At 43.2% G+C, this 22,500-nt stretch overlaps 1 long non-coding RNA gene across 1 annotated transcript in view; it reads right to left on the bottom strand.

The window, feature by feature from the left end:
• Window positions 1–1,154: 1,154 nt before the first annotated feature.
• The window catches only part of LOC310866768, a 110,001-nt gene continuing 88,655 nt past the window's right edge, over window positions 1,155–22,500 (bottom strand). Inside the window, exon 3 of the long non-coding RNA XR_014569955.1 lies at window positions 1,155–1,260. This is a non-coding gene — a long non-coding RNA (uncharacterized lncRNA). The remainder of the gene's footprint in view (window positions 1,261–22,500) is intronic.

Raw genomic sequence — 22,500 nt, 5'->3', positions numbered from 1 at the left:
ACATAGATGTCATTATCGTGCAGTGAACCACCTGGGTCCACACACACACACACACACACTCTCCGGAACATCATCCACATATTCCAGGATCCAAGGAGGAGGGGAGGAGGACAGATGGTGGTGGTGAACACACACACCAAGTGTAGACAGTGGAGCGAACTGGCACGCACGCACACACACACACACACACGTACAGGCACACGCACACAGGGAACAGGTTAGGGTCACCTCAAGAACCATGCTGCCCTGAGACAAGCAGAGGCACAGCACCCACTGTGCTGTACTCGCACGCACACACACGTTCACACAACACACACTGTACTGTTTTGCTTTCAAGGACGCCCATAACTTGTGAGAGTGCACAAATGGAACAGAATGGACCCTTCCAAAAAATCCATTATGTTCCATTTGGACACTCAAAAGTTACAGATAAGTAAAGGTCCATTTGGAACCTCCCCCCTGGACCAACACTTTGAGAACCACTGTATTAGGGTTTCACTGCATGGGGTTTGGTTTGGTTTAGCCCTGATGTGTTGCTTTCGCTGTTGTCCTTAGCATTAGCTGAAGGTGTTGCACGCGTCACATCCATGTACAGTAGGCATGCAGACTTCAGGTATTGGAATCCACTGAGAATGAGATCATCATGGATCTGCTTGTGGCAGCCCAGCCTCAGCAGCACCAGGGTGGACCCCCGATCACAAACACTGACGATGATGAACAGAAGCCTCTCCTACTACTCACAAACACTGTCAGCATGTGGTTGCACATACCGTAGATCTAATTATTCAATTGTCTCCGGCCGGTGTCTCAACCAAAACCACCACAAAGTACAAGAATATCCAACTATGTATGTAATGTAATTATAATGTTATGTAGACAGCACTATAATTGCATTGTATATAGTCATAGCACGCCATAGTACATGTATAGCATAGTAGTATATATATATATATATATAGTTTATATGTATAGTCTCATAATATAGATATTCCACTGTTACTTTCTTAGCTTACGCATGTTTTATGATAAATGCTTTTTTGTGATGTATTCCCATGCTTTTGTTCTTGCTTATTGTAAGTCGCTCTGGATTAAGAGCGTCTGATAAATGCCTAAATTGTAAATTGTAAATTGTATGTAATGTGCATCAACTCAATGTGTAATGTTATTTTTGTGCCTGACCTTTTTTCCTGTTGAAAGCCCGGTTCATAGTGGAAGATGCGCTGTATGTCGATCCCTCCGCTGTTTATGCCAATACTCCACCTGGAACAAAGAAAGAGAGAGATTAACTCATTCTGACCTGAGATCAGATTCATACAAGGTTTCCACATGGACACACACTGGTCTGATTAACCCATTCTGACCTGAGATCAGATTCTAGAAATGTCAGTCGTTCTTCGATTTTTCAAAAATAGCAGACCTACAAGCTCGTAGCGCGCCACTCGGTGGCACGATATGAGCTTGTAGATCTGCTATTTTTCAATAGCTAAAGCATAACATGATGCTAACACCAAAATGGGTGCCCGCCCAGAATGGGTTAAATAAAATATATTAATAATAAATAAAATAAAATATATAGATTGATATACTACATGCTGCAATGAGACAGCATGAAACCCCCCCCCCCCCTCTTTTCCCAAAGTGAGCTAATGTTTACAAGTCGTCTGGCTGTCCAACTCTGTGCCAGTAACAACCTGGGTTCATCTGTGTTACACTTGTTTACCTCTGGGCCACAGGCCCATTCACCATCTGTGGAGTCTGGTGCATGTGATGCCTTGAAATTGTGCAGAATGGCGTGCTTACTAAGTAAATATTACTCTAAGTGCTTGTTTATTTTTGGGGAAATGGAGCATATCAAAGAGCTGAGCTGAAAGGTAAGCCCCAGGCGATTGCATATCAAAGGCAAGTTGTGGTTTCAAAGGGACAAAATCCCCCGTTATACTCTGGTATGACTGGTGGCGGTGCATTCTAATCTTACTCATAATAACTAGGCCAAACGGTTGTGTCCAATTCGACCACCTCCACACAACTCGTGGGCAAATCCAACAAAGACAAATTAATTTGGAACCAAGACAGCAATATATTCAGTACAAAGCTTATTGAAATGAGCCGGCCTCACAAGACAGACACTGAAATCCCTGGCAAGTGAAAGAAAGCTTTAACCACATCAACCCTAGCATTCCAATTCAGGACAAGTCCTAATAGGCAAACAGCGAACATAGCAGATCTACAAGCTCAAGCTCACAATGCTGCTATTTGTCTGCTATTTTTTGTGAAGAATCAAGAACAAAGAATAGTTTGCCAGTCACTCATACAGGTACAAGCAGCAAAATAAATAAATAGAAGTGAATAGATTTGGGCCAAGTATAGTTGTCTCCACCAGGCCGAAGGCATGGGGGGGGAGTATGTTTTGCACTCCGTCCGTCCGTCCGTGTGTCCGTCCGTCCGTCCGTGTGTGTGTGTGTGTGTCCGTGAGCAGCTAATCTCGGCCACCGTTAACCCGGTCGATGCCAAATTTTGCACACACACTCCCTGGATGCCAACGATGAACCTCTGCCCCAAACCTTCCAGAACGGCCTGTTATAGCGCCACCAGGAGGCCGCTTTGTGCAAAACAAGTTTTTGCACAGTACACCTACAGATTTTGTCCAAACATCACGCAAATTGGTACACAGTCTCTCTAGAGACATTCAACGAAACCAGTCTTTCAGATTTCTCAGACTCCATCTTGATTGGTTAAAATTGGCTTCCAAAGTTCACAGGAGTGCTCAGTTTCAAACAAAATGCTGCAAATCATGAACACATTGCGTGATTTCCGTGAAATTGTGCACCCACATTCCCACTAGGCCGAGGACGAAATGCCACATGAACAATTTCAACTCAGCCTCAAGGTGGCGCTATAACTGGCCGAAAAGTGTTTTTACCTCTAACTGCACAGATCTGTGGATAACTTTGTATGCCAACTCCCTAGAGGCCAAGGAAAAACCTTTGTTTACTTTTGTTGCCCTTTTATCCAACCACCAGATGAAGGCAAGCTGCAATGTGCTACATTCCTATCCTGGTGGAGACCTGTGCCCAGAAGGGCACTTTTTCTAGTTTAATATGCTATCCTTAACAATCATTGCATGGGTACACATACTGTATGTCCTGGCTGTATGCAGTAGGTGATGTGAAGTTGTGGTCCAAAGTTAGTTTTTTAAGAATAATAGGAGTACAAAATCACATTAGGACAGACAGCATGTTACATGGCTGGGTGAGGTGGGAGAGGAATGAGAGTTGTGGTCAAAAGTTACAGTAGTTGTTTAATAAGAGTTTAGAAGAGTTCCATCTGTCCGTTCAACATCTGATTAGGACACTGGTAAGATAGCCGACACACCACACACTGTATTACTGTGTTAGCGGTGCCACATGGAATTGTTTGGCTGGCACTAGTGCTAATACTGTCGAGCAAATGGTATGCACTCATTCCCTTTTTAATGGAAAAAATAAAGCTGAAATAGCCCAGGAAATGAATGTGGCAGCTTTGCATAAAGTGGATTTAAACATTCCACTGTGCTCCTAGCAAGCTCATCTTCGTAGTGAAATGCCAAGACAAAGTAATGAAGATCAAGTGTAGGTGGTTGCAGTACCTCCAAACCAAACCTGATCTTGCTTTTTTGTTATTGCTAATGAAAACTATGCAAGGCTTCCCTCACGGGCAGCCAGGCATGGAACTACTTTCCAGTCAAGTTTGCTTCTGCAAAGGCAAATTTAATGCAATTTCACCATTTCTGACATCTTCTATCTTCTATTAGAGATTCATAGAAATCAAATAGAAATATTTTCGATGTGCAGATCCAGCGCAGAAACTGTCTTGAATACCCCGGGGACCTCAGTGGGTTCCAGGAGTAGCCTGGTTAATAAACCAGACTAATATCGCACGGACCGCGGGATATTAGTCTGGGGAGGCTCAGCTTGGATTTCATTTCCAGGGGGGCGGGTTGAAACATTTTCTCTTTGACGCAATTGGTCAGAGCTACTGTCAGTCAAAGGTCTCAAGCATTGAAAGTCACTGTACCAAAGCCCGCCCATATTGCATACCGTGTCCCGATTGGCCGCCCCATTTCTCTGGTGTAGGAAATGGGCGTACAATTGAGCCTCTCCAGACCGTAATACGCCGGCAGGCAATTTACTTTTGCCAACGGCTGATTCGGTCTGGTTTATTAACCAGGCTATTCCAGGAGGTCACCATTTAAATGATCTTAGCATTGAAATCAATTTTAGCCACGGCACAAAATGGGTTTTCCGCAGCCAAACGCATATTCATTTGGGAGTCATTGCAGCTTTACAGCTATCTGTAATACATGTTTCTAGTTTGAGACAGACTTGCACGTGAAGTCACGAGATCCCGCATAGCTGATTAGAGTCAGTGTTCCAGTCAAAGAGCTTTGCCCCCTTAAAGCGCACATATACTCTGTGATGTATGTAAACAAGAAAACGTCTATAGTCTAGGAGGGAGTGGGGGGCTGGACTAATAAAATGACACATTGAATGAAATTAATAAAATATCAATTCATGGAAGTATGGAAAAAAAGCAAGATTTGCACTCTTTGCATGGTGTTATGATGGAGGCATCTATAGACAGTGGCTAATGTGCAGAGAGGGGGACAGACCTTTGTTAATCTAATGTGGAGAGAGGGGGACAGACCTTTGTTAATCTAATGTGGAGAGAGGGGGACAGACCTTTGTTAATCCCAGGAAATTCAGATTCAGCTTCGCCCAGTTTTTAAGGAGAATTCCGGACCAACCATTTGGTTACCTTAATTAACCTTAATCTGATGTTATATCCAAGAACAAGTGCTAAAGGTGAAAACTGTAAAAGGCAAACTTCCATCGTGCATGCTTTGAGGTGCGGTGCACTCAGGATGGAGTTACATGAGAGATGTTGTGAGTGTTCACAGACAGAAGGATAAATAACACGTCTGGCATGGTGAAAACTAAGGCCTATGATTTCACCACTGTCTGGAGGAGGGCGCGGCACCCAGTAGGTTTGAGCCTTGAGTTGAGAAATGGGAGTCAAGTGTGCTGTTTGACAGCTCTGTTGTGGAAATGTTGTACCTTGTATGGTGTCTGGTTAAAAACACAAACACCACTTACTGTAAGAACCCCCAGGTAAATGACCTCATAGACAAAACACACTTCCACACGGCAAATGGTAAATGGTTTGCATTTCTATATAACACCTTTATCCAAAGCTCTTTACAATGTGATTCATTACACACACACACACACACACACACACACACACACACACACACACACACACACACACACACAGAGAGAGAGAGAGAGAGGGGGGGGGGGAGGGAGGGAGGGAACTATAGCCTCACATATCTGGTATTTTCGCTGCATGACAATATGCAACAAAGTATATTAAGTCCTTAACAGTCAATATTTTATTTCAAGCTTTTTGTTTTATTTGGCCACACTACGCATATTAGTACATTTTCTTACATTTTATGGATTTACAGATTTTTGATACATTAAGTTACAAAATATATTAAACTTTATAAAAACATTTTCCCCATAGAAGACCACCTGTAATCATGCCATGGACCACAGGTGGTCCGTGGTCCACTAACAGTGTGTTACATTCAAGGGGCGGCGGTGGCTCAGGGGTAGAGTGCCTGGATGGTAACCGTAAGGTTGCCAGTTCGAACCCGGGCTCCCCCAGAGTTACTGTCGAAGTGTCCTTGAGCAAGACACTGAACCCCTAATTGCTCCCGATGTGCTAGTTGGTGCCTTGCATGGTTTCCGCTGCCATCGGTGTATGAATGTGTGTGTGAATGGGTGAATGTAATGCACACTCTATGTAAAGGTGTATGAATGTGTGTGTGAATGGGTGAATGTAATGCACAATCTCTGTAAAGCGCCTTGGATAAAGGCGCTATATAAATGCACCATTTACCACAGCGATGGCGGAGGCAACCGTGCAAGGCACAGCTAGATCAGTTAGGGGTTCAGTGTCTTGCTCAAGGGGTCAAGGACACATGGACACGCAGCCAGGACGAACCGGGGACCTTAACGTTCCTGGGTGGCCACTATGCTTCCCGAGGCAGAGCCGAACCGCGACATTGAAAGTGGATTTGAGTAGGGATGTGTGAAGAATAGCCCCGAGGCACTCGCTGGGGCCTGATGATAATAAAGGTAGATAATGAGAGAAAATCACTCTAAATGTTCCTATTGAAGGTTCGTTCATGAGCCGCCGGCTGTTCTCCAACCACAAAAGCAGGTGGTAAAAAAGGAATCAGTCACCCATCACCATGGGGCCTAATTAATGAAGTAATTACTGACCCATGATAAGAATCCAGTTTTGAACAGAAAAGAAGGACTCAGTGGTGGAAAGCAATTACGTAAGGACATTTACTCAAGTACTGTACTCAATTTTGAGCTACTTTACTGGAGCATTTCCAATTTTCAATACATTTATTTCTACCCACCTACATCTCAGAGCAGAGGCAAATATCGTACTTTTTTACTACAATTATTTTTTTAAACTTTGCAAGCTTGTACTGTAGATCAGCTATTATTTAAATATTATGATACCTTCTTAATGGGACATTCCATATAATGAGTATTTTTACTTTCGGTACTTTAAGAATAGTTTGATGCCAATACGTTTGTAGCTTTTACTTGTAACAGAGAGTTTCTACATTGCAGTATTGCTACTTTTAACTTACGGTAAGTAAATGAATGTAGTACTTTTTCCACCAATGCTCTGCATTGATATGTGATCGTCTAGCTAGCCCATGTCAAGTCTGTTGTCTAGCGGTCTGGGTTGAAAAAGTAAAAATGAGAAAAAGGCCGCACACACACGTGGCCACGATGCTGTATATTCATTGACAAGAATCCAACGTTTCGACCTAGGAGGTCTTCTTCAGGGAATGAAAGCTGTCTGGGTTGCCCTCAGGCCACCCAGAAGGATTTCAATTTGCTGGATCCGTTATCAATGTAAAATGTGCTGGGTGCACGTGAACCCTTCCAGCCAAAGGGCACATCACAACATGACATGCTGGAAGATGTCTAAGCTACCCCAGGGGGAGGCAACCTTTTACCCCAGGGGGAGGCAACCTTTTCGGGTAGCATGTTCTCCAAGGCTAACATGAACACCCAGTGCCAGGCAGTGAAAACCACCACTGCTTTTGTGTCTTAGTATAGGCTGCTACTGTAAAAACAAGCATAGAATAAGTCAATAAGTTAATACAAAAACCTAACAAAGAATGACTGTTTAATATAATAAATGTATGATAAATCCTGACTATCTGATGAGAAAAGTCGTACATCAAACACTAATGGTTTCAGTAATCAGGTCTGTGCGTCAGTAGTTCGCTATATGGGAGAAGCGCCCTCAGAAGCTTCACAGAAGCATCTCTTATGCACTCACAGACAGCTACTGTCTGGGCAGAACAACAGGCTGAAGGCCCATTCCACCAGAGGTATGGCCACATCCTGGGCCCCTGGCGTCCTGGCCCAGGTCCTGGGCCCCTGGCGTCCTGGGCCCCTGGCGTCCTGGCCCAGGTCCTGGGCCCCTGGCGTCCTGGGCCCCTGGCGTCCTGGCCCAGGTCCTGGGCCCCTGGCGTCCTGGCCCAGGTCCTGGGCCCCTGGCGTCCTGGGCCCCTGGCGTCCTGGGCCAGGTCCTGGGCCCTCTCTCTCTCTCTTGAGGGGTCTCCATCCAGGACGTTTGTTCTGCCGCCAGTTGCGCTTCGTCTATGACGTTTGTCACGTTCTACAGGCTGGAAGTGTCAGCTGCGTCAGTGGCACAGGTTGTTTTGAACGTCGCCTCGAGGTAGGGTCCCCTGCCCTCCCTCTGCCAACTAAGACAGTAGACTGACCGTCTGTCTTGGTTTGTGGTTGGGGCGTGATGGCTCTGAGGATCCATCAGGTGCCCTGGCATCACTTAAAGGCAGGAATTGTGGGCCTTTTGACCAGACTTCAGTGATAACAATAAGGGAGTGGACGACATCTCCCATATACAGTACAGTATAGCGACTGATAAAACATTAAATTACGTATAGACCGATTCACAGAGGGTTTCCTGGGTGCGGCCATTACTGAGGTGTACCATTGAGTGCAGCAGCACTGATTAGCTACACCTGGCCTACGGAGCACCTGCTCCATGGATTACACCTCAGTAATGGCCGCGCCCAGGGCACCCCTCTGTGAATCGGTCTATAGGTAACAGTCAAGCGAAGCTATCAATATGCCCTTCTTGACTGCTCGAGAAGACATCTTGCGTTATCACGTGGAATGAGGTAAGTCACACGGTGCAGCTGAGTATTATCTCGCCGCCTGGAGGGCGGGGCCTCAGGCAGAGGCGTGGCTGCCTGTCTGTGAGTGCATAAGAAGAGATGCTTCTGTGATCACTGCCTGAGGGCGCTTCTCCCATAGAGCGAACTGCTTCACTTGACGGCTACCAAATGGACACATAAAAGTCAATTTGGTTTCACTTGTACACTCCCTGATTGACAAATGGATAAATGAACTGTGTACTTTACTTGACTCATTTATTTTAGGGGTGTTATTTGGTTTGGCAGGTGCCAACAATCCACAGCATTAACATTATGAGGATGTCTATCTACAGTATACTGTACAGTGAAGCAGTGGTTGGTACTTTTCAGGCCGCCAAAATAATCATATCTGAACTGGGGACCCCCCCAACCTGTCAATCACATGGAATTGTAGGAGTTGAAGCTTTACAACTCCTCACAACGTGAGTAGATGATATTTTCAAAATATCTTGTGTGATATGTTTTTTTATAATTTTGCCAATGCTTGAGCATTTTTTGTAGTATAGTTTGTTTATTACTTTTGACACAGTCATGGTCTTATTTAAGGAACCACTGCAGTAGAGTACAATACAGAAGCCTATATGGTTCCCTACTCTACTGTACATCATGCCTCTTGATGTAATTAGATGTTTTCTTGCAGCAGAGGCCCTCTAAAAGGGCCGAAGGAAACGTAAAGGGTGGAGACGGGGACATTCCGAGGTCTGCCAAAACAAAATAGTTGTGCCGCTGCAAAAGACGAGCTTGTGTTGCTTGTTTACACCGTCACCAAGAGCGAAGCCATGAGGCGAATGAACAGCGACACTGGTGTGCAGACAGACAATACAGCACAGACAGGGAGTACATTTCTGTGTGCGTGTGGAGATCTCATGCAACACCAAACTGTTTCAATTCTGTCTTATACAGTTTAACCACTTTGAACCTGTCATTTGTTTTGGGCTTTTCATTTTAGGCTACCACCCCCCCCCCCCCCCCCAATGAAAATGTGTAAACTCGTTAAGCACTTGGTGTTTTTGGTTTACAAGCTCACAACACGCCATGATGCGACTGTGTTGTGTGATCTTGTAGATGGACCATTCTCACGTGATGTCGTTGCCTTGTATGCTTAAATATAAAATAGTGCTTAAGTGGTTAAGATTTAAGTATAATATAATGATTAGTCGCATTGAACCCACTTGCCTTTACTCTGCTTGACTCTGAGATGACCTTAAGCCTCCTTATGTGAGCAGCACGGGAAGCAGAGTACAATGATCTAACAAATGAGGCTGATCTCCACCACTGATGAATGTGGACCATCAGCATTGAATGAAACCCTTAATAGAACTCTACTCTGCACTTCAACATCTAGGCTCCCTGTTTTGCAGAGTCTAATTAATGTCAGATGTATTTCCAGTTCAACATTGCAATTACCTAGGCATAAATTTTATATTCTCATACATACATGAGTAAATTAAATCCCATCTCTAAAGACTCTCTCGGCTCATTAGGCCAAAGGCAACTGCTGAACTGGCAAGCTTGTGAAGTAGGCTGACAAATTAAACGACACATCATACATATTTCAATGTACAGTAGGCATAGCCGTATTCCTTCCTGGGAGGAGAACTTAACATAAGATCAAAGCAACACAACCAAAGGCTACTTACTCAATTTCGCATTGTCGCTGTCCATATTTCATCATTTTTATTTTATTTAATTTTTTTGTCATAATGAATGCTCTTTGTCATCATGACAAAGTAATGCAAAAGTAGTGAAACTATAGCCAATCTAAAAGCCTGCACCACGTCTCAACGTGACGCATAATGAGATTGCAGATTGGCTATTGCCCCCCCCCCCCAATATATCTACAAACAATATACATTGATAATGATGACACAATGGGGATGCCATGTGGGTTTAATAACTATTTAACCAATGAAAAGTATTAAAGAGCTTGTGATTAAATAATAACTGATCCATTGGAAAACGGGTTCATATCATGAAAAGCTTTGGACATACAAGTTTTCCGGCCGGCAGCCATGCTATATTTAAGGCACCCAGACGGGAATATACTGACAGGAGACAATAGCTGCTTAATCTGTTTCACAGAGGTACCTTTGGGCAACACAGCGCTATAACCTGTCATCTCACAGTGGTACCTTTGGGCAACACAGCGCTATAACCTGTCATCTCACAGTGGTACCTTTGGGCAACACAGCGCTATAACCTGTCATCTCACAGAGGTACCTTTGGGCAACACAGCGCTATAACCTGTCATCTCACAGAGGTACCTTTGGGCAACACAGCGCTATAACCTGTCATCTCACAGTGGTACCTTTGGGCAACACAGCGCTATAACCTGTCATCTCACAGTGGTGTCACTCATTTTGATTGGCAATGTTTGCCCTCTTCTTACTTTAATAGCTTTTCTGGCTGATGAATCATATGCCAGACAGCTCTAGTCCCCAAATATCCACAAACACTATAGTCTGTAGCTGATATGACTGACTATAGCTGATATAACTATCACTTTTTGAGCGGTGCCTAACCGCTCCAATGACCAGCTATAGCCTATGTGTATCCCTATGTATGTCTGTCTATAGGTTTCCGTGTCTGTTTGAGAGTACGGACAGCTGCAACACCGCTGGGTGACCACTGAGTGGCACTGTTGAGCAGCCTACAGGCTCATTCACGCCGTCGCTGACAAATAGAACTATAACAAAATAATTAATGATTAACAATTAAACTGTACCGTACAGTACAGATTACAGTACAGTACAGTATAACAATCACAATAAAAGTATAGTTGCACCGCTCGGTTCACAATGGTGTGATTTTCTCTATTTCTGTATGCCACCATACTACAACAAAGTGTAAACCATGAAGCCTTGAATTCGTCTTGTTTTTGTTGAAATGCTAAGCCTAGATCATTTGATCACCGGCGAGAGTCTCCGGTCAGCAAATCATTTGTTCAGGATTGCACTCTCACACAGTAATAAGAAAAATAAACACATATTGGCTATTTATATGTATTCATTTTACACTCAGTGTCAGGGAACTCAGTATAGCGGGTGGAAGATCCTAAAGCAGCTGCAACAGCTTGGCACCATGCTGGTCACATTTTGCTCAACCATAGCCATTCCTCAACCATGTTTTGTTGCAAGTCATCCACCGTGGTTGTGTTGGTCACTCTAGCACGTACGGTCCAAACTGTTTGAACACTTGTTCAAATGGGTTGAGGTCTGGACTCATGGCAAGCCATCCCATCCACTCCACCAAATTCTGGATGTAGGCTACTCTGTGGTGATCCTGGCTCTGTAGGGGTGAGCGTAGGCATCTTGGAGGATGGTGTTAGGTCCCAGATTCTGAAGATATGGGATCGCTGCTGGCTCCAGAATCTCATCCCCAACCTCAAGTTCTGTCTTGCCTGTGAGAGAGATACTGCCCCATACCACGCCAAGCTGTTGTTCTTCCACCCGCTACTGAGTTCACTAACACTGAGTGTAAAATGAATAAAGTGTAAAAATGGACAATATTTGTTGTTATGTCCTTATTACTGTGTGAGAGTGCAATCATCCAATCCACTAAGCAAATCAAAGCAAACCATTCTGGCAAATATTTTGGAGGCGCTACCCGGCCACACGTTTAGCTGTGTTGCTCATTCTGCGAACACCCGATCCTTACAATCTATACCTCGTTGTAAAGGTGACTAATTAAAAATGTAAATGATATAAAATACAATTATTTTACTAATTACTAAATTACTATTATTAGAGTGGGGAAATAATGGACCAAATTAAGTTTCTGAACTTTTGTTGCTGAGTTTATATCCATGAATTCAAGGCTCCATGGCATGAGCAATCTAAAGAAAAAAATTGCATTTTGGGGCCGAACTGTCCCTTTAACCTCATGTCTAATATCATGTACATTCCTGCTGGTTTGTTCATGCATCTTATGCCTCATGTATGTACTGTACCAGCTAGATACTGTATGCTATGTGCTATACACTGGATATAGATTATTTTGTTAGATTACATTTTTCTCCTTGCTCTGTGACAATACAGTTGATTCCGATTCTACTGTATACTTGCTAGGACATCAGCATTTTAGCATGGTGATTGTATTAACTTCATAATTTAATTACATTTTTAATCCCAACCCTGAAGCCGAAAGCTGAAGACATACATGTGAGATGATGTGACGCGTTGATGTGACGCGTTGTGAGCTTGTAGATCTGCTCCTATTGTTGCTACTAATTATCAGTGGTGGAAAAAGTACTTAAAGGTATATTTAGTGATTTTACTCAAAAAACCTTAGGTTTCATTTTTGGCTGTGGGACCCAGCCTTTCGTCCAATCAGGATAGAGAGTAAAAAACGAAATGTAAGGTTTTTTGACCCCCAGGGGTTAACTGGGGACAGGGAGGAACTCCTTATATGGCCAGCACACTCTATAGTAGGGAGGATTATCACAACAAAACAAAAAAATAAGTGATATTTGAATTAAGTGAAATCACTGAATATACCTTTAAGTAAAAGTATCAATACTGCAATATACAAGTGAAGTAAATGTTTAAAAAAAATCTATTTCTCCTACGCTTTTGGAGAGAAATTTGAGAGACTCAACACGCACACGCACTGTGTACACACACACTGTAAACACACATGCACGTGCTCGCACACACACACACACACAGACACACACACACACACACACACACACACACACACACACACACACACACACACACACACACACACACACACACACACACACACAGCCTTAGCACCAAGCTGCAAACTTCCACAGTCTCCCACTGATGTTTACAGGGGTTACCCGGTGCACTGGGTCGTCAGGTATGCTGAATTCAATTGGCCTGCGTGCGTGTGCGTGTGCGCGCCGCGCGCACGTGTGTCAGTCAGTGCGTAGCGGTATAGTTAACAGCGTGTCTGGACACAACGTTGCGTTTTACAGTGTACTCATTTACTCAGACAGTGTCAGAGGACACATTGATGCGTTTTACAGTGTACTCATTCACTCAGACAGTGTCAGAGGACACATTGATGCGTTTTCAGTAAACCTAGAAGAGATAAACGAACGCTCTCAGGGTGTAATAATCATAATCAGCAGGAACATCAGGTCATTTAACTTAACACCTCGAAATGATGATTGCTTACGGTAGATTAGCGATTGTGGTGCATTGCACACAGACGATGATGGCGGTTCCATCGCCTTCGTAGCACACACCTTAACCCATTCTGAACCCATTTTGGTGTTAGCATCATGTCGTGCTTTAGCTATTGAAAAATAGCAGATCTACAAGCTCGTATCGCGCCACCGAGTGGCGCGATACAAGCTTGTAGGTCTGCTATTTTTTGAAAAATCGAAGACACTTTTAGAATCTGATCTCAGGTCAGAATGGGTTAATATTAATGAAACTGTCAGGATGTAATAGACATTTTTAGAATCTGATCTCAGGTCAGAATGGGTTAACCACTTAACCCTATACAGTACATATTTGGTTGACAGGGATACCCCAGGGCCCCCTCCTTATTCCCCCCCCTACACCGATCTACAAGCTCAGCTTTAAATGTCTGCCAGTAATGATATGGCCACAATAGATTTTTTCTATTTATTTGTTTCATGCCTACTATGCACCTTATGATCACCTGCAGTCCCTATACAACAGAGCGTTTTGCACGACATGAACATTGTTATCACATGTTTTATAATTACTTCTGTTGCATTGGACCCTAGCTCTTGGTTACTTTCTTAACAACCACTTAAACCCCATGGTTGCCGAATATAACTGATCTACAAGCTCACAGTGGGGTTGTAGATGATGCTATTTCCCAGGGGTGCATCATGTGGTTAATGTCAGCTCTAACTCAAATAAGAAGCTAAAAGTATTGCTGTCTGCTTTACTGTCTGAATGGCATACCTGTATCACCATGCACTGCATTACATGCAAATAGTTTTATGTTGGGTTGTCACGGCATAATATACCAAACTGAATTCCTTGTAAATTCCTTTTACACCACCAACTAAAAGGGCTCTGTGGTGGAGAAGTATTGCCGCTCAACACCTCACAAACCCCAGTTTCAAAAGGCATTAAACAGGTGCTCAAAACATGTCAGCGCTGCAGTCTGCAAACATGTCAGTCTCAGTAAAGGCTGACAAAAATATCAACAAAGACACAAACAACGTCGCCAAACATTCATGGCGCGAAACTTCTCGAGCTCCAACAATAAATCTGAACTTTGTTTCTCATCGTAGAGTCTAAAGTAATGTTTAGAGAAAAAGTGAAGGTTTGTTAACAGGGAACACTTTTACCCCTTAAGGCGTAAGGGGTAAAAGGGGAAACACTTTGACATTTTACTGAAAAACATGCCCCAAGTTTTGCAACTCATCTTCGTGACTCAAACATTTGGAATTCAAGCAGGAAAGCCAACTTTCTGGAAATGAAGATGTCCTACTTTGACCCTCTGAGGACATTGCTCAAGCCAACAGATAGTCAGTCCACAAACAAAACAGAATATCCACACACACACACACACACACAAAGATAGTCAGTCCACAAACAAAACAGAATCCACACACACACGCACACACACACACACACACACACACACACACACACACACACACACACACACACACACACACACACACACACACACACACACAAAGATAGTCAGTCCACAAACAAATCAGAATCCACACACACACACACACACAAAAGTGGCATGCAATGAAAATATGTTAAAAATAAAACAAATACTTTTTTCCCCTTTTTATTTCTTTCAAATCCAAAGTTAATGTCCCATATTTACAACCAGCTTCTCAGGCAGTTCTTAATCTGACCCATATGTGCTAAAAAATCCAGCCAGCTTTTTCTATGTGGGATTGAAACATGCGCGGCAGTACTCGCAACATAATGCAGAAAAGAAAAGCAACAAAGATCCTTTGTTTTCAACCCTTTGCTTTCACCATGGCTCTGGAATCTTGCTTGCTAAGCACAGCACGTTAGACATCGCAACAACACGACAAAAAACTAAACCAAAACAATCTGTGTATGAATTTAGAGGCGGCATTCCCCAGTTGAATCAGCCGCGGTGCCCAAACTAAAACTCAGCATTGCTCTGCCAAAGCCCGGCACTGTCCTAATCAGACGCCCACATAAGAAACGCAAGCAGCCTTACCAGCCTCAGAAAGATGTCCCCAAACACAAAACAAACAAACAAATTAAACCAACAGCGCTGCCCTTTTGATTGGAGAAGCCAAACTTTGAAAGAACAGAGATGAAGGAAACAATGAACCAAAAGGAGCTGAGATAAAATGCTGCTTAGGCTACTTGCCTTAAAACAGGGGTGGAATAGTGGAGAGGAAGTTCCAGCAGAGCCTAATAGTTTTCAGCTGTGGGCCAGATGGTGATACATTCAGGACTGCGGTAAGCAGAGATGATGGGGTTTGCAAGCTAAACAAGAAGCTTTTGCTCAGACACACCATACCTGGCATTCAAAGTCGACTTCCTCCACCCCCTGTTCATCCAAAACATGTTGTTATTCCCCCCACACACATGCCTTTTGTATGTGTTTTCCGGGGATACAAATGTGGCATGTCTGAGACGGTGAACTATAAAATCCATCACACCAGAGGTTGAATTTTGACACCTTTATTATGACGTCACGTAATATACAGTAGCCTACTGTATACTATCCATCTATATTGTCTGTCTGTGTGTGTGTGTATGTGTGCGTGTTTGTGTGTGTGTGTGTTTGTGTGTGCGCGTGTTTGTGTATGTGCATATAGCCACTTTACCTTATCAATGCAAAGCCCTGGAAGTGCCCTCGTGAAACAGTTTTGACACTTAATAATCCCTTGTCAAAAAAAAGAAAGAAAAAGAAAGAAAAAAAAAACCTTTCCACTGCAGCTGCAGAAATATGTGTGGTTTGAAAAGCAGAGAGTCCTGGCAGCTGAGCTGTTATACCTCTCACTGAAACCCGACACTTGCTTGTCTTATTCGGCACATGGGAATGAATAACCCTGGACGGCTTTACAAGCGCGGCGTACAGGGCAGGGAGGAACACGCAACGCATACTGTACAGGGCAGGGAGGAACACGCAACGCATACTGTACAGGAACACACCACGTAGTACGTACAGTACAGTGTCGAGTCAAGGATACTGCTATTTGTTCAATGGTGGATGCGCACAGAAATATTATAGCTACTAACAACTAACAAGTGGTGGACGAAGCAAGATTCCTGTGTTCAAATCAGGGGGGCAGTCAGCCAGATATTTCGTGAAGCCTCATTTGAAATCGGTAGTTCATATAATGGCCTGTTGTGGCGCTGGACTGGACCCAAAAAGCCCCATAGCTCCATAGAGGCCCATGTATTTTGGCCCAACTTCACCTAGACTGTATTACCTTAATAAACATGGTCATGAATACTTTCTTCTTCCAGTCACTAGTTTAAAGTCTCATTTCTAATGTCATAATATTCTTTTTGGAAAATTATGGTCCCATTAATTAAAAAAATGACCATAAAGTCGCGTATGTTCTGAGGGGCGTGGCTACCGTTACAGTCTATGATCGGGATTCCCCTCCCACTCAAGAGTCTTCTCCTCCCACTCGAGTCAAAATAAAAACCAACGGAGAAGAAGGGGGGAAGTCCCGCCTCGTTGTCTGGGCAGCCAATGACCAGCTGGTACAAAACGGAGCCAGCCAATGGCCAGCTGGTACCAAAAGATGGCGACTTACATCAGGAATTAGCATATCATTACAGGCTTCATTTTACGTTCATGTTAGACCCGGGGAACGCTTTGTCCATATTTTTTACAGTCTATGGTTCAAATGAGTAAACGTGCAAAACTATGTAGGCATCAATGTACTTAAAAGCAGTCATTATGCAGTATTTCACAATCATGTTATTGTTATCATTAATACATAATAATGCATTGTTTAAAGTTGCAGCTGGTTAAGGTGGTGCTTAAGTGCTGTTGGGCAGCTTAACCTATGATAATATAATATAGCATCATATATAATTGAATGTATATTTTGCATTTAAAAATCATAATCTGTGTATCTAGTAACTAAAACGGTGTAGTGGGAGTATGGTGCATCATTTGCCTCAGAGATGTACAGTACAGTAAACTGTGTAGTGGAGTATGGTGCATCATTTGCCTCAGAGATGTACAGTACAGTACAGTAGTGGAGCAGAAGTAACTATTAAAAACGTTGTACATTTAAGCACAAGCACAGTGCTTAAGTGAATGTACGTACTTAGTTACTTTCCATCGCTGCTACTACAGTAGCTTGAGAGTGTACACATAATAACCAAATGGACCCATAAGGTGGGACGCATAATATGGGTCCGTTTGGTTACATTTGTACACTCTGAGTTATAAATGGATAAATTTTACTGTGTAACCCAGCACACATACCCCCAGCTCTTTAGCAGGGACCTCATGCAACCTCTGCTGGTCGGGTGAACTAATCCCCCGAAAGAACCCCTCTCTTCTCCTCCTCTGCTCCTCCGTAACCTTATCACTCCTTTCCTCTACTATACTCAATAAAGACAATTACTTCCTGGGAGCCAATTGGCCTCTTCTGACAGCTCAAAACAAAGTTTGGGAGTTTGAAAGGAAGACGGTCGAGACATTTTGAGGGAAAGGAATGGCATTTGTTAGGTGAAGTTTATAATTCAAAAGAAGGACACACGAGGGTTGAAAAGATGGGAGATGGGAAAGCAGTTTTACAAAGACGGTCTGTGAAGACCAAACAATGAGGGAACAAGACCTTGAATAATAGCGGCAAGCGACCAGTTTCTGTGGCAACGTTCACAATCTTAAGGCCGTCACAGTCAGTATGGACTATTGTATGGCATGTACCTTATTTATATCAGAATCACAGTCAACGTCTAAACACACCTGCTTTTGACGCTTTCACTTTAGCAACATAAACCCAAGTGTGAGGTGAACATTTGGCAGATATACAAACTGATCTAATGCACAAGCTCACAATGCAATGTGGGGGAAAAGGAGAAAACCTACAGTATTATAGAGCCTATAAGTGAATGGGGATTAAGTGGCTAAATGTCATTTATTGTTCAAATGTTCTTTATGGACTTTAGATTGAACATTTACTTTATTCCTGAAATTGTCAGAAATGTTTTTTAATTAGTTAGGCTATAATGTGTTGAACGTGCAGCATCCTACAGAAGCGGTAGAAAAATGTGTTTGGGGGTGAAATGCTTTTGACAAGGAGAAATACAGAATAAGGATTAAACAGACAGAAACAAAGAGGTTCTGGGTACACAAACAAGCACATTTGCATGCTAATTCGGAAAGGTTCTCTCGCTCGTTAGTGGAAACCATGGCCTTGTTCTTTTCATGGTTTCCGGCCGAAGGCTTAACGTGAGCAGGGCCCTGGGTGATAGTGTGTGTTTTTGCTGTGCTTTTTCCTGGCCAGCCAGACCTGCCAGGCAGCAGACTCTGCCTCTGGGAGCATTTAAAACAGGGAGGGGACCGCCAGCTCTCAGGATTCTGGGGTTTCTCCTCGCACTTTATTTTTATAGGGTTTTTCTCTGTATCATTTCATGTTTGCGTCTTGTATGGACAGCTGTGGCGAGGCAAAACGAGTGGCTGGCGCAAGCATTTTTTCCAGCTCTGGAGATGGGGGTGGGGGGGGCCCTTCACGGCCCTAAACTATGTGAAAGAAAAAACATGTATCAGAACATGCATGCCTAGGAAAGAATGTTGAGCTATTTCACCACACCCATCTACACCCTATTAACACCAGCGAAAAGTCTGAGCTGAAATATTGCATGTGACCTGCTAATTCTGTATGCCGTAGATCACTCCATCAGTTTCCCAAACAGTGGGTCGGGACCCATGTGTGGGTCACAGACATTTACATCAACCAGTCGAGTAAATAGCCACTTTTTGTCGATACCTACATTTAAAATAATATAATTATATACTGTATTATTGTCTCCACCAGGCCGAAGGCATGGGGGGAGAGTATGTTTTGCACTCCGTCCGTCCGTCCGTCCGTCCGTCCGTGTGTGTGTCCGTGAGCAGCTAATCTCCGGCACCGTTAACCTGGTCGATGCCAAATTTTGCACACACACTCCCTGGATGCCAACGATGAACCTCTGCCCCAAACTTTCCAGAACGGCCTGTTATAGCGCCACCAGGAGGCCGCTTTGTGCAAAACAAGTTTTTGCACAGTACACCTACAGATTTTGTCCAAACATCGCGCAAATTGGTACACAGTCTCTCTAGAGCCATTCAACGAAACGGGTCTTTCAGATTTCTCAGACTCCATCCTGATTGGTTAAGATTGGCTTCCAAAGTTCACAGGAGTGCTCAGTTTCAAACAAAATGCTGCAAATCATGAACACATCGCGTGATTTCCGTGAAATTGTGCACGCACATTCCCACTAGGCCGAGGAAGAAATGCCACATGAACAATTTCAACTCTGCCTCAAGGTGGCGCTATAACTGGCCGAAAAGTGTTTTTACCTCTAATTTACTTTTGTTGCCCTTGAACCACCAGATGAAGGCAAGCTGCCTACATTCCTATCCTGGTGGAGACCTGTGCCCAGAAGGGCACTTTTTCTAGTCTCAAAATATTTCATCAATTCAAAGCATTTTTCAAAAGTAGTGTATTTAAAAATAATCTGCTACTTTCACTAGGTCTCGGGCAAACATCTAATTTCTTTTTTGATTCTTGAGCTAAAAAGGTTGGGAACTAGTGCCAAAGATGGAACTGCTTTATCCTACTGTATGCACAAGTCCGCAATTCTTAAGTGGCTTATACGTGGCAGTTATTCTAAACCTTTGAAATGTCAAGTACCCCTAGTTTTAGGCCAAGGAAGGACCCCCATTTGATATTATGATTATTATTATTATTTTTACACTGTAAAATCATCACTGGTAATTTAACTCTGAGAGTGAACCATTTTGTACACATTACAGTTTTTCCACGATTGTTAACACACAAAAATCAAAACTTTTGCACAATTTGCACAACCTTCAGTTCATACCTAATCGCACGACACAATTTGCACTACATCACACTCCATTATCTGCCTCTGCCTCTGACTTTCAGAGTCTGATTTTCACCTTGTTGTCCAAACACTACAAACAATGTTCAGTTGTTGTTGTTGCACACACTTATCACGTAAAATCTCAAAGCATCAAACCTACAACACACAACTACGGTATTCAAATCTCTAAACATTCAGGTCTGGTGAGCAATTTGTTGGTAACACCTGACCAAATAGATGACCCACACAGTGAATCGACTTTCGACTACATTGTCATCTGGATTCCAGGACCACAAACATTTTTCCGTTCTATACCTTCCACCTTATTCTCCGTTTCTGAATCCTATTGAGGAGTTCTTTTCAGCTTGGAGGTAGAAGGTATATGAACGTAACCTCGCCCACCAGGCTTTCCACCACCTCGGAGGAAAGCCTGGTCTCTGTTTCATTTGGGTATATGATCCGCCCGGGAGCGGAGGATATCGTTACGTCATGTTGTAGTATTGTTTTGTAGTCATCAGGAGGATATCGTTACGTCATGTTGTAGTATTGTTTTGTAGTCATCAGGATGATATCGTTACGTCATGTTGTAGTATTGTTTTGTAGTCATCAGGATGATATCGTTACGTCATGTTGTAGTATTGTTTTGTAGTCATCAGGATGATATCGTTACGTCATGTTGTAGTATTGTTTTGTAGTCATCAGGATGATATCGTTACGTCATGTTGTAGTATTGTTTTGTAGTCATCAGGATGATATCGTTACGTCATGTTGTAGTATTGTTTTGGAGTCATCAGGATGATATCGTTACGTCATGTTGTAGTATTGTTTTGTAGTCATCAGGATGATATCGTTACGTCATGTTGTAGTATTGTTTTGTAGTCATCAGGATGATATCGTTACGTCATGTTGTAGTATTGTTTTGTAGTCATCAGGATGATATCGTTACGTCATGTTGTAGTATTGTTTTGTAGTCATCAGGATGATATCGTTACATCATGTTGTAGTATTGTTTTGTAGTCATCAGGATGATATCGTTACGTCATGTTGTAGTATTGTTTTGTAGTCGACAGGCAGGAACAACAAACAAACCCGAACTTCCTTTTCCCTCAAACCGGAAGAATAACAATAAAAGCTCTCGTAGCCTGCAGCTTTTATTGAGAAAAATCGGTTTGAGGGAAAAGGAAGTTCGGGTTTGTTTGTTGTTCCTGCCTGTCGACTACAAAACAATACTACAACATCCGCTCCCAGGCGGGTCATATACCGAAATGAAATGATGCCCATGAGCGCAACACACACAGCCTGTCACACCTTTTATGCACATGGCTTTATGCACAACTCAATGATTGTGTTTTCAATGTTGCACTTCATTGTGCTCTGAATGCTTGGTAGTGTGCAGCAAATGTTCCAATTTGGGAACAGTTAAAAGGAGACATACTAGAATTCGACCAGCCTTTGGCCGGTCTCACTCCAGCGCCACGCCACGCCATCCAGGTGGCCAGTGTACTGTACCATACTGTACCAGGCTGTACTGTACTGTACCATACTGTGCCGCACTGTAATGTACTGTACTGTACCAGACTGTACTGTACGGTACTGTAGCATACCGTACCATACCGCACCGTGATGTGAATGTACTATACTGTACTGTACCGTACCGTATGGTATTGTGCCATACTGTACTGTACTGTACTGTACTGTACCAGACTGTACTGTACGGTACTGTAGCATACCGTACCATACCGCACCGTGATGTGAATGTACTATACTGTACTGTACCGTACCGTATGGTATTGTGCCATACTGTACTGTACTGTACTGTACTGTACTGTACCAGACTGTACTGTACGGTACTGTAGCATACCGTACCATACCGCACCGTGATGTGAAAATACTGTACTGTACCGTACCATATGGTATTGTGCCATACTGTACTGTACTGTACTGTACCAGACTGTACTGTACGGTACTGTAGCATACCGTACCATACCGCACCGTGATGTGAATATACTGTACTGTACCGTACCATATGGTATTGTGCCATACTGTACTGTACTGTACTGTACTGTACCAGACTGTACTGTACGGTACTGTAGCATACCGTACCATACCGCACCGTGATGTGAATGTACTATACTGTACTGTACCGTACCG

This window comes from Protomyctophum parallelum, assembly GCF_964188405.1.
Source record: "Protomyctophum parallelum genome assembly, chromosome: 11".
NCBI lineage: Eukaryota > Metazoa > Chordata > Actinopteri > Myctophiformes > Myctophidae > Protomyctophum > Protomyctophum parallelum.
This window is presented reverse-complemented; position numbering and strand designations above follow the sequence as displayed.